Consider the following 16,756-nt stretch of genomic DNA (forward strand, 5'->3'; position numbering starts at 1 on the left):
AATTCCTTAATAAAGAGGTCTAGGTAGCTGCCGAGAGGCTCACAAATGGACCCACACCCTAAACAATGGGGCGTCCTGGTGGTACCTCAATGTTCTTATGACTTTTGGATAAGGTAGAGATGACAGGTGTTCTTGAAAATTTAGCATTAAGGTATAGGAACTCCTTCGTCATCAAAAACCCTTCTTGCAAACCCTTTTCAGTGAAATCCACAATCAATTTCTGAATCTCACTGGGCCAGATCCCAGTCGTAAGTAATGGTATGTGTTTGACAACTTGCTCAGAATTTTGGCTTTAGAAGGGTCAATATCCTGAATTACAATACTTCTGGTTTTGTAATCAATGAGTGGTTTTACTTCCGCCTCTCAAGTGCATGCTTCTCTCCCATTGGCAAATTATAAAGAATACATTTATTTTTTTGTTCCAAAATGGACAAGTCTTGGAGAATCAGTTTCTCAAAGGTATGTATTTCTGGTGGTAAGCAGCTGGCAGAAGGTGAAAAAGTAGAAGGGGGACGCAGACTCATTGTTAGATGTGCATGGTGTTCCGGGGTTTTCTGCAAAGAAGGCCTGGAGGCAAGTCTTCCTAACTTAATAATTCGGTATAGAGGTCAAGAAGACTGGTACGTGTAGTGGGGACAAAAGAAAGGCCCTTACTGAGTAATGAAACCTCATCAGAAGAATGAAAGTGTGCTGACAGATTAAATATGGGGATGGTCCATGAATCATTAATGATGGTGGAAATGCTGTCTGAGGATTTTATGGGGGTCATTCCGACCCCGACGGGCGGCAGAAGCCGCCCGCCGGGCGGAAACCGCCCAAACACCGCCCCGCGGTCAGATGACCGCGGGGGGCATTCCGATTTTCCCGCTGGGCCGGCGGGCGATCTGCAAAAGATCGCCCGCCGGCCTAGCGGGAAAGCCCCAGCAAAGATGAAGCCGGCTCCGAATGGAGCCGGCGGATTTGCTGAGGTGCGACGGGTGCAGTGGCACCCGTCGCGATTTTCAGTGTCTGCCAAGCAGACACTGAAAATCTTGCTGGGGCCCTGTTAGGGGGCCCGGCACTGCCCATGCCAGTGGCATGGGCAGTGCAGGGGCCCCCAGGGGCCCCACGACACCCGTTCCCATCAGCCTCACACCGCCAGGAACAGGCTGGCGGGAAGGGGGTCGGAATCCCCATCCGCCATGGAGGATTCGTTTGGCCAGGGGATAACCGGCGGGAAACCGCCGGTTTCCCTTTTCTGACCGCGGCTTTACCGCCGCGGTCAGAATTGGCCAGGAAGCACCGCCAGCCTGTTGGCGGTGCTTCCGTTGTTGTTGGCCCTGGCGGTCAATGACCGCCAGGGTCAGAATGACCCCCTATGTCTGTTACCACTGGGAATATTTCTGTTGCATTTCTCGTTCTGTCTGTTATTGCATGCTTCACATCGTTTATTACTTTTCTTACCCTGTCAGTGAGCCTGTGGTACATTCTATCCTTTGTTCAGGTGACGTCTAGCGATATTCACCCTCACAGCTTGCTTTCCATTACCACTGAGTATTACCCAGTGAATGCTCCCTGCATGGTGTGATCTACTCACTAGACACTGGTTGGCATGGTGTAGACTTATATCAGTTGGTTATTAATACAAGTATCCCTTTCTCTCCTTATTTTTCTCCTCTATGTCCTTTTCTGCTTTTTCTTTTATATTCTAACCTTAGCAAGCATTGTGTTATGTATTACGTAACCTCTTTACTTCAGGCATAGAATCTATGTCCTGATGATGATCCTAGCATTGGACTAATGGATCGAAACATCGTTGACTGGAGTAACTTGACTCGCTCGTTGTATATTTTTATTAGATTAATACGAGCATGGGTACTGAAATATTGTGATCACATCTTTTGAGTTGCAATTTTTTTCACATATGTAATGCCTGCGTAGTTTTATCCACATGATGTATGTTATTTATTTTGTGTTTTTGATTCCCCATTACACTGTCTAAAAGTTAAATAAATGTGTCTACTTTTACATTTGTAAAATGAACATAGACCTCTTTGGATTTCTATGGGATTTCTGACTCCGACAGTTTCACATGAGGGACCGTTGTTCCTTTCATAAATGACTGGTTCTTTGGCACTGTAAAAGCTCATCCCGTGTCCCACAGCATGGTACCCATATTTTCACCTCTATATAAAGGACTACCTGTCTCAGCTGACACCAAGGCGGAGGAGGAGCACTGCAATGTCCTTGACTGGTTCCTTGTCTCTATTAGAGAGCATCTTGTGTCCTGCAGCATGGGACATACACAAGTCACTCCTGGGTGAAGGCCAGGCCAAGAGTGGGTTGTGTAGCACCCATCAGGGACAGGAAGAGGCAGGGCAGGACCACACCTCTGCATTAAGGACTCAACAGGTTGGTAAGATCAATATTACTTTGTTGTTTTTTTAAAGAAATTTTGGGGCATTTATATACTCTGTTTGTGCAGCATTTGCATAATTTGTTTTATGCAAATGTGGCGCAAATTTAACTCCATATTTATATTTTTATGCTAGATTTGTCTAGCATTAAAATACTGGAGTTTGAACCATTTTTTGGATTCATGAACCTACCTTGCGTCAATGAAATGCAAGGTAGGCATTCCCATAAAAAAATTGTGTTATCCCTATAGAGCCATATTTATTCCCCTCTTGTAAAAATGATGCACGGTTGGGATGCGGCCCCAAATAATGGTGCCAACCTTGCTTAGCGCCATTATTTAACACCTGTGTCAGACTAGGCATTAGAGAACCTGTGGACCCATTTTCATGGGCAAACACCATGGAATGGGCCCATATGTGCCCACCCCAAGACCCAGGCACACCCCCATCCACACCAGAGGGACACCAGAGGATGGAGGACCCCATCCCAGGTAAGTAGGGTAAGTATAGGTAAGTATTTTTTTAAGTGCCGTTGGAGGCCCTAACAAGGGGCTCCCTGCATGGCAATGAATGCAATGGCCATGCCCAGGGGACACTGGTCCCTTGTGCTGGCCACTGGGGTGGTGGGCATGACTCCTGTCTTTTCTAAGACAGGAGTCATGTTTTAGGATGGTTGTGTGCCTGGAAATGATGCAAGGCTGGTTAGTGCCATTTTTTTTTTACGCTAACCAGCCTAACGTCATTTTTTGTCACACAACCTCCTAAACCCATACCGCCACCCCGACCAACTAGTGTCATTTTTGTTGACGCTAGACCAAGCTTAGCGCTGGCTTGCGCCATTCCATTAATAAGGTGCCCGGCTGGCGCTCAGGAATGGCGCAAGCCGGCGGTAAACTTTTTGGTGCAAAACTGGGTCAGTGCATTTTTGCACCAAAAAGTTTAAATACGCCCCTATCGCCACCTTGTGTCACATTAACGTCATTATAATTTACGCTAGTGTGGCCCAGCGAGGCCGAAATCCCTGAGCCATATTTACAGAGTAGTTCAATGGAAGCATTGCATGCACCATGGTGCGGCGTATTTTAAATACTGCGCACACATGGTGGCAGTAGGGGGGGCGCTAAGGGGTGTCGGGAAAGTGGCACTGCACTCGGTGCAGCACCACTTTCCATAAATCTGCCCCTTTGTTTTACTGGCTGCTCTTACAACATGGAGGAAAAGAGAATTATGTGACTTTACTGTTTCACCCCTGCCTGTTCAGAGAAATCATTTTTCACTCTGTCACTTTTTTTTGTTGGATAGCTGTCTGCTGCATAAGGTATGGGGTAGTGTAAAACAATGGCAGCTGCCTCAGAGAGCACAGGGGCCACCCTTGATGCAAATTGCGATACCAGCCCCATTCACACCTATGGGCCTGTAGGCCCATATTTGCTAATTGTTTGCATTTCCCAAATTGCGAATTCCTAACTGGAATTCGCAAATTTGGGAAATGCAAAACCCAGGGTGCTGGGGGCCTAAGGCCCCCTCTGCTGCACCCCAAGAATTTTTTTAAGGACATGTAAGGCGCACACGTGCCAAAGGGGCATGTGTGTGTTCCATGTCAATTTAAAAAATGCAGCACACACACAGAAGTGACAAATACTCATTAGGTGGCTATACCAAGATCTCACAGCTAGGGTACAGATGGTCCTTCAGGAGACTAATCGCCCCAAATGGGCTCTACGTGGAGAGTTAGTCAGGGGTGTATTTTGACACCCTTTCATTTCCTGCTTTACATAAACAGATTAACAACTGTCTGACCGAAAATGGGAAGGATGTCCCCTGTATGTAGGACAAGATCATCACCATTTTATTGTATGCAGGCGATGCAGTGCTAATTACGTGCACTGCAAATTGCCTTTGGACCCTTTTGGACATTTTTCAGCATATATGAATGACTTAGATCTCAAAGCAAAGTATGCAAACTCATACATTTCGACCTGTGGTCTCCCTAGTACAAAGTCCAAGCATTTTAATATAGGGGAGTGCATTTTAGCAAAGGTGAAAAGTTTTAACTATTTAGGGCTACTTTTCATTCAAACCCTTAGATGGTATCCAATTTTAAGATCCAGACTCCAGTCTCTGAGGCTATTTTTAGATATGCGAAAAACATGAACCAATTTCAGAGATGTTGAGTTTTTGCAGGAGTAAGTGCATATTGGTGGGAACATATAGGCCCTCATTATGGCCGCCCGCCAGCCAATGCCATACCCCCATCAGGCCGCCTTTGCGCCCTGAACCTCCCCAGCCCTCTTATGGCTTCCCCGCTGAGCCGGTGGGTGGAAACAGAATTTCCGCCTGGCGGCCCAGCGGGGTATAGGGTCTTAACATTGCATCTGGCTACTAATGGATCTGGCTGCATTCTGGCAGTGCAGCGGGTGCAGCAGCACCCGTTGCACTCTCCACTGCCTGTAATTCAGGCAGTGGAATGTGCAATGGGGCTGTGCATGGGGGGCCCTCCCCTGCCCAGCCTTTCCATGGTGGTGTTTACCGCCATGGACAGGGTGGCGGATGGGAACTCGTAATCAACCGCTAGGACTGCCAGACTGCAGGCTGGCGGCAGCCTGGCGGTGTCAGCGTTTGGACTCGTCATGATGTCGCGCCAGACTGCCACTTTGTTGGTGGTCCGACCGCGACCCTCACGGTCTAGTGACCACCAGGGTCATAATGACCCCCATAGTGTTGGTTTGTGGAGTTATAATGACAATTATATCCTTCGAAGAGCAGATAATTGCTTTACTCGCAGACTACTGTCAGAACCAGGAGGTACTGCTACGCTAATATGCCATGAGGAACTAGGGCTAACATTTCTGGAAGACCTGATTGGCCTGGTAATCGTGGGAGCGCTTGAGACCGGTTTAATCAGAACATGTATTACTGACTGCCTGTCGTTTGTTTGGTCAGATTGCATTTTGTGGATTTCATACGTAACAGATTACTTCCAAAAGGTAGGTTTAGCCGAGTAATGTGGAAATCCCAGTATCATTGGGCTAGAACATAAGCAAAGCTTTAAAGAACACTTTTTGGCATACTGCAGAGACATCCGCATAGAAGAGGCTCACACTAAGGAATCAGTTGCCAAATATGTGGCAGTTTCAACAACATGTGGCATTGAGCTGCACCTAAGATGGATCTGTAACCCCAATTATAGCCATTGGCGAACTCATTTTAGACTGAGTACAATGCACCATAAATTTGCTTTTCCCTTGTCAGAGCCATGGCACCAAGTTCTCCCTGCCTTGTGTGTGTGACAACACTGCTATGCAATGCACAAGTCACTTTACGCTATTTTGTACCCAGTACTTAGGACCAAGACGTTCATTCTTCGTTCCTGTCCTCTGCAATACAAATTTGAAGCATTACAATGTGGGGCTAATATTCTTGCAATCTTTAGGAACTCCTGAAATTTGTAATGCCATTTTAAATTTCATAAGATCAGCCTTTCTTATTAGGAAAAGATATGAATCTTAGCTATACACCTTATGCTATATTGGCTTGTATTATTATTGTTTTAGAGTAGATTTGCTTACTTTCCATTTGCAGAACCTTTGTACACTTTTTGTACAATTCATTTTATTGTTTACAATGGACAGATGGCTTTTTAATGTAGAAACTGTAATGTATTGCATAATGCGTGTTTTGCTTTTATGGCCCTAGCTGAACAAAGCTCTGTTTGACTGACTAATTGCCATTCCATCCAGTATCCCCTCCACCACCACATTTCGGCCCTCAGGGTCTATCACTACATGGACAATCACGAATATCGCTCATACAGCTACTTGCAAACACATTCCTCACCCAGACAGCCAGTAACACAACCACTCACTCAACCACACATATACTCACACACCCACTCACTTATTTATACAGATACTGACAAATGTACAGACTCACCTATACAAACACTGACACAAACGCACACTCATCCATACTACCACCGACACACTCACTAACTCACCCTCACAATCACTGCCATAGTCACTCACTCATTTAAACAGAGACTCACACAGCCCCTCATCCATCCACACATCTACTCACACTCCCTCTCACCCACCCATGCAAGCGCTCACAGACTCACTCATTCAGTATTACACCTACTCATACAGCAGCTCACTCACACATAGAGCTACTCACAAATCAATTTTTTCACTCATTCAGCAACATAGAAATGCATTCACTCATCAAAACAGATACTGTCACAGCCACTCACCCACCTGAACAGCCACTCACACAGCCACTCACACACAAATTCTGAAACTCATACATCCACTCAGATGACATACGTTAGCAATAGTACCACTGATCAATGGCACCTAAACAATAGTAATTTAAGTTATGCAGTAGCTTAGTATCTATCTTCAACTCTCATAATCATTTTTAAATGCTTATGCTCACTGGATGATGTATTCATTGATTTCATCAGTGATATAATTTGAGGTATCATCAGTGATGTTGCTGACCATGTCATAACTGATGTAATAAGTGAGGTCATAAGCAGTGCATTGAGTGGGCATAAGTTATAGTTAGGTAAGTTAACTATAACTGCTGAATTTCTATGGTTTGTACTTTTGAAATGTTTTAGCCTAACTATAACGTCCTTATAACCTTTGTTTTTTTCAGTGAATTTCTAAGGTTTTTTAATTATATTTCCTAACTATAATGTCCCGGTAACTGACTTTCTAGGATTTTTTAAACCCAGTGAAGGGGTTGACCACAGGGCCTGGCGTGCTGCCAGGCATTGTGGTCAACCCCCGGGTATGTTTTCGAAGTACACATTACGAGAGAAAAGCATGAAGTAGGCTCTAAAAAAAATAGTAAAAAAGCAAGTAGTAAGCAGTGAATGCAAGGCAAATGCATGGAGAATGGACTAGAAAATGAGGAGAAATCAAATGTAAAAGCAGTGAAAATGAAGGGTAAGGAAGGTGACAGAATCCAAAATATGGAACAAAAAGCAAGTAGGAAGTACTGAAATTAATGTAAAAATAATGGACACGTATGCAAAATGTTGGTGAAAAAGAAAAGTGAATGCAGTGACAAATAATGAAAAGCAAGTAGAAAGGAGACAAAAATACTGGTAAAAAACAATGAGTACAAAGATTCAATGTTAGCAGGTATATTATTGTGTTTTTAAAAATAAATTGGATTCGGGGATCCTGTGCAGTATTGAAATCATAGATGGGCCAAACTCTATGATTCCTTGTTGCAATCATGTGATCAGAAGGGATGTGCGGATCTGGAACTGCGGATTTGGTGATTTTTTTTTTTATTAATTTTATATACATCCAGTGCAATCATTTTATGTTTGAAGTTAGTGTAAACCTACAGAAGTGTGTATTCATATTTATATAAGTATATTTTTTAAAGCATCATTCTCGCAATTTATGTATTATGAGGGTCCACCGATTGGAGAATGGATCTGTGGATTTGCATGATGACACAGTGAAACCTGCTCATTTCATTGGTCACATAGGAACCACATCTATTTTTTTGTTGGACAGTGAGGAAGTAGCACTTAGTTACTGGTAGCTAGTGTTTTTGAACTTTTCTCCTGCTGTGAAATGCTGGATTTTCCAAATGGCTGCAGCACCACCATCTATGCAGCAAGAAGATCCTGTTGTTGTTGTAGAGGAGGAAGAACAGGATACATCAACTCCCAAAAAATAAAGTGACATATGGAAATTCTTCACCATTACTTCTGACAAAAAGAAGATGAGAGCCAGGATAGTCAAGTGCACCATCTGTGGGAAGGAACTGTCTCCCGGAACAAACAAAACAAATCTGAAGACTATACATGAAAAATCATATCAAAGAACGGTCCGCAAGAGAGAAACAAGTGTTCGCCCTTCCGTATCAGGAGCAAATGTTCCAGCACCTTCCACCTCAGCTACAGTAACAGTGTCAGTTGTGTGTCCTAATTTGGAGCACATGACTACCCACTGATTGTGGTGCCACATGCAAGTTGGCTTAAATACTATATCTGTGGCAGAATATTTAGATGCTGTGAACAATTATCCTTACTAACTGTTTTTTTACTTATAGCATCCAAATTTGTTGGCTCTAGTTTTCATTTAGGAAACATGCTGATTTTCATTCTTGTTGTTTTATAACCGTTGGGCACCTGTTTTTAGGTACATTAATTTAAAAAAAGGTTGATAGAAGATCAGTGTGACAATTTGAACAGGTATTGTTCTGTGATGCTTCTTTAAATAATTTGTCAAAATTTGTTTTACAGTCTTGTAGAGTTAAGTAGATAAATCTTTCTGAATTGATTCATGTATTTTGATGAGAAAGAAACATTTTCATACTCATACTGTCATGAGTAGCTTATTCCAAATAGGTCATCAGTAGGTACCAGCTTTCTTCCACTATACCAAGTATGACCATCAAGAATTCTTGTGCATCTTCTAGAGTGTTTTGTGTGAAGTGTACATATCCAGGGCACACATCTACAAGATCTTAGAGATTTTTGGATTGTTACAGCATATGCTAGAGACAGTGGGAACTGCTTCCTCTGAGCATACAAGTCTTTTACAAGCAAGAAATGTGCAACATACCTTGCTATTTTTTTTACACCTTCAAATTCATCATATTTGTTTGCTAGGTATTCAATCTCAATACTGTTGCGAAACAAAATGAAATTATTATTTTATCCTCACAACCATTAACTAATCCTCCCTCAATATTTAAATTACTTGGATATAACAGACTTTTAGAACAAATCCAATTTTGATTGTAGTTTTTCAGTTAATGGTACTGTCACCCCCTGGTGTTTCATTTGGTCAATTGCTGTCAGATCTAAAATTTCTTCTTTCTCCTGTTGTGGAAATTATTCAGTAAAACTGGAACATTGTTGAAGAGTAGACATTATGCACAGAATGGATTTCCCTTCTTTATTAAAGTTCAACCTTAGCTCTGCAACTAACTCCTTTGCAGGAGATAAGTTATTTATAAGTACAATTTCCAAGCAGTATTATCCCTCTTTTCTGTGAAATCCTATTGTAATATCCTTTACAACATTTATATATTCCTTATCAGAGGATTGGTCCATATTCCTCAGTAGTTCTTTGTATTGGACGTTTATCCATATGTTTCCATTTCCAATACTCCCAAAGAATGTTGTGCTTCTTCATGTTGAAGAGTCTTTAACACAGGCTATACTTTCACCAACGTAAATTGTAATAGGTCACTGAAAACAATTACATGCTTTACTCCAAACAGTACATTATACTCTTGCTTCAGTATCTGTTGCATTCTCAAGTGGACAAAGGCAAGCATTAAGTTTGACACCATGCGCCCTTCATTAATGATTAAACGTTTTAATTTCTTCAAAGCTCTGGAAACGTCATGACAAGCTTCAACTGACAACTTTTTGTACTCAAGTTTATCGTCATGTTCTCCAGGTAGCATAAGCAGTCTGTGCAAAGTAATTGTTTAATGTCGTGTGCAGCTAATCGAGTTGGTGCTGTTATTACACACAACAAAATTGAGTCTATAGTCCTCTGTAGGTAAGTAGTGAGAACTTAAAATAAAAATATTTTCTTATGGCCAGGTTGACCGCTGTTATATAATAGAATCAGCTTATATGTTGAACATTTACATTCATTCTTTTCATGGAGGGAGCCATGCTCTATTTTTTCTTTTACTTCCATATCTTCCATATATATATTTTTGTGCCAATCATTCAGTTGTGCAATAAACTGTTCCTAATCAATACTCTTCTCTTACTTATTGCATTGCAATCTCAACCTCATTCATGGCTCTGGCTGCTTCAATTTTCAATTATTGACTGTCCAAGAGGATCTTGACTTAAAGGTCTAGAACTTTGGCTCCTTTGTGAACTGTACTTTGGTATCTCAGTAGCAATTGCTTCCTCCTGTCCACTCTCATTGTTTAACATTTTTGTGTTGATGGGGAAGACTGAACACTCAATGTTGTCTTTACAGGGTAGAAAGAATCTTCATAGCAGTAATACTATCCGAGTAACTCCATTTCAGAATGCCAAGACTTGGAGAGTTGCTGAAGTGCTAAGTAGAAAAACTCTCTTTTCTCAGGAGTTTTGATAATTATATAGCAGACAGGATATCCATTGGGTTTGTGAAAGAGTATTTCACTCCTCCAAGTTCCCAATCAGGCCCTAAGTTTCTTACAGTTTATTAAACATCCTTTTTTGCATGTCAAACCAAGCAACCATCCCAGCCAAGTACAGCATATCTGCACTCATCTATTTTTTTGTGCCACCTTGTTCCTGACCTATAGTGTTGCAGAATATTGTAAAGGCACATGTTTTTGAGGTGTGGACTTCTTAGATAGTAAGTATCCAACATTTTGTTTTTACACTATCTGTACTCTCCGGATCAAACTCTGCTAGGCACTGAATTTCTAGGAAACACTTCAAGATTCTGTTACATGTGCTGGCAAGGCCTAGACTAACCCAAAAAATTCCCCTAGACTTTGGGTACAAACTAGCTGAGCTCAACCTATCTCAGCACTCATACAAACTTATCCTACTATGGGAAAGCATTTTCAAGCTGAAGCTGTTTCATCCATTGGTTACAGGCTTTTATGCAGAAATCTCCTCCCAAATATCCTTCATCTCTGTCTTCTCTGATTTTGTAAGGTACAAAGTGACATAGTGAGCAACAGCAATGGAGCTGTCTACAGCAAACTGTACATCTATATTTTCATTTCATAATTTCAGAATGACAGAATTCTAATCATTAATATACTTGAAGGGCTCTGCTTTTCTTAAATTATACATATGTTTTTGGAATTTGCATGTCAGTTCACGTCTGACTGCAGATAAAAAGCTGTTCACTCTTCCTTTAGAAATGATAGATCTTGAAAAAACACCTTGTATACAATGTTCCTTTACATCTGTATCTTAAACAGCAATATTTGCCACATCTATTTGTTTTAAACTGTAGAACTTGCTGTCTTAGGCCTATCTCATCATTGCCATTTAAGACGGTGTACGTAACATACTGTTCTATGAAAGATAGTACAGAGTCTTCACTGTCAGTTCCAAGTTTCAGTGCATCTTCTATCCATAACAGCACCTTTTGCCTGGTACTCCTTATGTCGAGAGAAATCTGTAACTTCAAAAAGAGGAGGATTTGGTTTATTACACATGAAACCCAGCATGACTTGAAACATGTGATTAAAATACCCACAAACAGTAGCAGGATCCAAAAAGCAAAGTTCTCCTGCTGTTTTCAAATTAATATCCTTAATATTAGAGGTTGCCTCTCTTATAAACTCAAGTAAATCAGCCCATGCATACTCTGTGCACCCAAGTGTCACAAACCATGTAGGTGCACCTACGTTTCGCAGCACACAATTAAGTTCTCCATGACGGCAATACCATTATTTGTTGGTGCAATGTTGACATGCCATCATATTAATTAAGTTGTATTCCAGGCCTTTGCCGTTACTTTGTACATTGTGAAGACATTTCCTTGCAGAGAGAATTTGCAGACTAATTCCTATCTTTGGAATGTGGCTTACAGCATAAGACAGTCCGGACAAGACACTCTCAAATAAAAGATTAAATATATAGGGAATATACTGGTGAAACCTAGGATCCTCTGACTATAGTCTTGTTGACAGGTACTGAGCTGCTGGTAGTTGTGCAGGTAGGTCATTGTGCCGGCCACCTACTCCGGTGGGAAACAGCTGTGGAAAACAGCAAGCCTCTAAACTTTTTTCCCACACACTCATTTGAGCTCCTTTAGCTTGTTTAATTTGGAACAGATTGATGGAATTGCCTATAGCTTCTTTGGAAGGAAGTGAATGGATACTGAAGAGCTCACATATTTTCTCTAATTTCTCTTTATCCACTTTTTCAATCTGTCTACTTGATTATGATGTTACATCATCAATACAACTTACATCTCCTATAGCATCAACATTTTTGTAAAAAACATTATTTTTTCCAGTATGATGTGGCTTTTTCCCCTTTACTGACATCCACTAGTCCTTGACAGATTTGTTTGACTTTTGGTGGGCACACCATTCACTAAAATGATGAGTAGTTCATCAATATATTTCTTCAGTCTCAAATCTTTTTTAAAATCTAAAGGTAAGTAGACAACTCTTCCTTTAAGTCCCTTCTCAATCTCTATCTCCCTGTATTCGGTTCCATTCAAACGATTGCTTGAAATGGATGTATAGTTTGTATGAGAATTGATTCATAAACTATTAATTGTTGAAGTTCTTCTGAGATAGATGCTAATTCCAAAATGTTACGAATTGCTCTAGCTGGTATTTTATAATCCTCTAGAGTATCATAATGATACTTATATATTGTTTCCTTTGTTGCAAAATCAAAGCCTTCTTCTTTAAATAAATATGTACCAAATTCTTGATACTTGCCTCTGTTTTCTTGCTCAGTTTTGGAAACTACTTTGTGAGTTTGGCTTTTGTAGTGAGTCTGGCAACAACAAATGAATAGACACTCTGGTTTCTCTGAAGATATTGTGTTAAACTTTGCTATCTCGTGTGCAAATGTTTCAATACTATTCTCGGTGCCCTGCTGCTCTATACTTCCAGTTACTACCTACTCATTTTCGCTACACTCCTCTTCAAGACCAAAGAAACAAAACTAAACATCTTTACAAACCTTCTTCAACTGTGCCACAGTAGCATCCAATGTAGCTCTATTCATCTCTCCTAACCATAAAGCTGGAGTTTTCATATGGTAAATTCGCCGAATTAAATGTTACATTTTTGAATGATGCACAGCTGGCATTGTAAAGTGATGAAAAGTGCTTTTGAACAGTTTTTCCGATAGAAGTGCCAATAAATATCCTTGTAAGTTGAGGTATTCCCTGACTTTGCATGGATCTAATTCTTCATTTATCAATTGATTCATGGCAAACTCTGCAAACACTGCTACCAATCTACTTGAATGCATGGGTCTGTCTACACCTTCTGTGTACCTCTTATGCTAGCACTTTTTCTACATTCCTAGGAACTATCGCTTCATTTTGTATGGGATCACTGTTTTTCACCTCACAGCAATAACCAGTTGTATCAATTGCATGCACTAATGTGTTCTCTTGTAAGTAGCGCTCTTCATTAAAATTGGCTCTCTACTAGATGTGTGCTTCAATTCACCTTTAAAATGTTTTCAAAAATTACTTTTGTTAATCCATGTTCTTTTCCTCATGCATAATACTGTTGTGTCTAGCGCTCTCATTCTGTTCAAAATTAAGATAAAATGTTTCATTTTCACAACAAATGCCTTTACAACTACAGTCTCAATATGTTGCTTTTGCTTAAGTTAAGCAATTCTCCTCTTATCCTTCTCCATCTTCTTTAGCAAATTTTGAATTTTTCTGGTTCAAAAAAACTTTTACTCTTAAATTAAACTTTTTCTGTTTCTGAATCAAAGTCTCTATTTTCTTATTAGTCTACCTGCTTTTAACACCATGCACTTCTTGTTGCTTGTCAGTACATTTCAAACTTCCTTTTTTAATTGACATCTTTCCCTCATTTTGCATTTTCCAGCTTATTTTTTTTTTAAATCCTTAGTACTCCTACTAGTGACTGTTTTTTCTCCTCATCTTTTCCACATTATCTTCTTTTTTACTGTCAGTTTTAACCAGGTAGTATTGTTGTTTCTGTTTCTTTCTTATTTGTGTTTTGTAAGGCATTGTAAGTCTTCTTTTTTAAATGGAAGTAGGCATCTGGAAAACAAAGAATACATTTGCATCTGCTGGACATAGTATAAAATTAAATACAGTAGGTAACTAAGGGCCAGATGTATCAAAGATCCGTTTTGCATTTCTCAATTAGCAAATTTTACGAAATCGCTTTTTAAGAAAATCAAAATGGGATGTATGAAATTTGCGATTCTGTAATAGCGATTTCTTAAAATTTGCAATTGCTATTAGCGAATTGCAATTAGAGAATGGGACTCCATTCATTCCTATGGGCCTGTTGGCCCATAGGTGCAATTGGTTTTGCATTTCCCAATTTGAAAATTCCAGTTAGGAATTCACAAATTAGGTAATGCAAACCGCAAGATGCCGGGGGCTTAAGCCCCCCTCTGATGCACCCCAAAAAAATATTTGCAGACATGTGAAGCACACACAGGCCCTAGGGGCATGAGGGCGGTACATGTCATTTTAAAAAATGCATTTATAATGCATTTTTAAAAATTGCACATGCTTACCACCAAATTGGATTTGGTGGTTATTGCATTTCCTAAATGTCCAATTCACATTTAGGAAATGCTTGATACATGTGCTTTGGAAATCGCAAATAGGAATTCTCTATTTGCAATTTCCTATTTAGAGAATCGCAATTTGCGATTCTCTAAATGGGGTCACAGTTTTAAGGAATCCCTATTTTAGTGATTCCTTAAAATTGCACAGTGAATGCCTTTCATACATCTTGAAATGCATTTTTGCATTCGCCAACAGCCAAATTTTGCGATTCGCACCGTTTGCAAATGCAAAATTGTTTGAAACATCTGGCCCTACGTAACTGCACAAGTGGTCATTTACATATCTAAATGGTGGTAAAAGTCTCTCAGTATACATCTATAAATGTGTGTACAAGTTACTGTATATATAGGACGGTCAGTAGAATGCTAGTTACTGTATACATAGGCTACATATTGGAGGGAGTGCATCAGTTCCTGACATTGATAAGTCACCATATGTTGGAATAACTATGACACTATATGACTGGCTATTTTTGTAACTTTACGGGTCTCTAAATGTGTATGTAAGTGGCTATATGAATAGCTTGAGAGTTGTGCTGGTGCGTACAGGGTTAGGTACAGTGTGTATAATTGGCTCTCATTGTGTAGTAAATGTAACTGTGCTTCAGTTTTTTTAGTGTATACACTACTGTGTCTTTACTTTTGTTAGTGTATGCATGAGTGTAAGCATGGGTGTTTCAGTGAATAGATCAGTTTCTTTGTATTTTGTACAATATGTGCATTCATCAGTGTGTGCCTTTAATTGCCTTGTTGGTGATCATTCTATTTCTCCTTATGTCCATCACATACCCTGCATTGATATTCCTTTTTACTTTTTATCAACATGATACTAACTTTAATTCACCTTATATACACTCATGCCTTTTCTAACACATTTTACATTACAGTACATTTTAATTCACATACCTGTTATGTGTGTTGATTGATGTGTATGTTTGTCTCTCAGTATCAGTTAGATTTTTTTATCACTGAAATTGCGCAAGAACAAAGCACCATATTGGTACACTAGTCTCATACAAGGCAACCATTACTGGCAACATTTTCAACTTTGCTTTCAAGGTCATTCAATCAGAAAACCAATGATGATCTACCTTTCATATTTAACTTAAACCTTAACCCTTTCTAACACTCCTCAAAAGATAGCCCAATTAAATGGGTGTTTTTGCTGGATCAGTGGATCCACTGTGATATTCAGCGACCCTGCCGTAACTTCACAGCAGATCCCCAGAACCACATGGAAGTACCAAATGTATTTCTACTATCAGTTCTCAAACACTGTCATTTATATTCCTGGTTGCACAAATGAATAATATACCCAATTAGACTTCATAATAAATTGCACTAGGACTGTGAATACAAATTTACAGTCCAGTCTTTTTAATTGCCTTCCCCTCATGCTCCGGTAGCTGGTAAGATATTTTGAAACATTCTCTGTTAGCAGTAGGTCACAGGTTTATAACAGTTTCTAAGAACAGCATGCTTACTTCCAAAACAAATATATCAGGTGTGGTTGAATGAAACATATCTAAAACACCAATACTTTTTCTGATTTCTCCAAAGCCAATCCAACACTTACTTTTCTCGCAATATCACTACCCACTTTTAAGCAACAAAATATTTACAACTAGTCAAATGTCTACTTTCAAATTGCATCTAGTAGCCTCCATGTCAACTGTATTTCGTTTCAAAAGGGCCTCATTCAGCTGCAGCCTTGTCCTGGCTGGTACTCCAGCTTATCTTAAAAATGCTTAGAGTGTGTATTGTGAGTCATAGCTTTGTGTTCTGGACCAGAGGGAGTGCTAGAAAGGGTAGCATTGACAGGGACCTGGGTTTGTCTAATCTGCATATTACTTGGGTTGGGCAGAGATGTTCAAAGTGGCATCCATTGCTGCCTTGGGTTGAAAGCATTAACAATCAGTAACATCCAAACCTCGTGATTGTGCATTGTTGATTGTTGTGGTAATGATCAGGGCACAGTGAATGGGGTAGGATTGAAAATTCTAATGAAAGATACCTTTGGAAAATTAATGGCACTTTTTCCACAAACCGCATTTGTTATTTCTAACATATGCTAAAGATAGAAATGGAAGTG

Source organism: Pleurodeles waltl, chromosome 10 (assembly GCF_031143425.1).
Source record: "Pleurodeles waltl isolate 20211129_DDA chromosome 10, aPleWal1.hap1.20221129, whole genome shotgun sequence".
Classification (NCBI taxonomy): Eukaryota; Metazoa; Chordata; class Amphibia; order Caudata; family Salamandridae; genus Pleurodeles; species Pleurodeles waltl.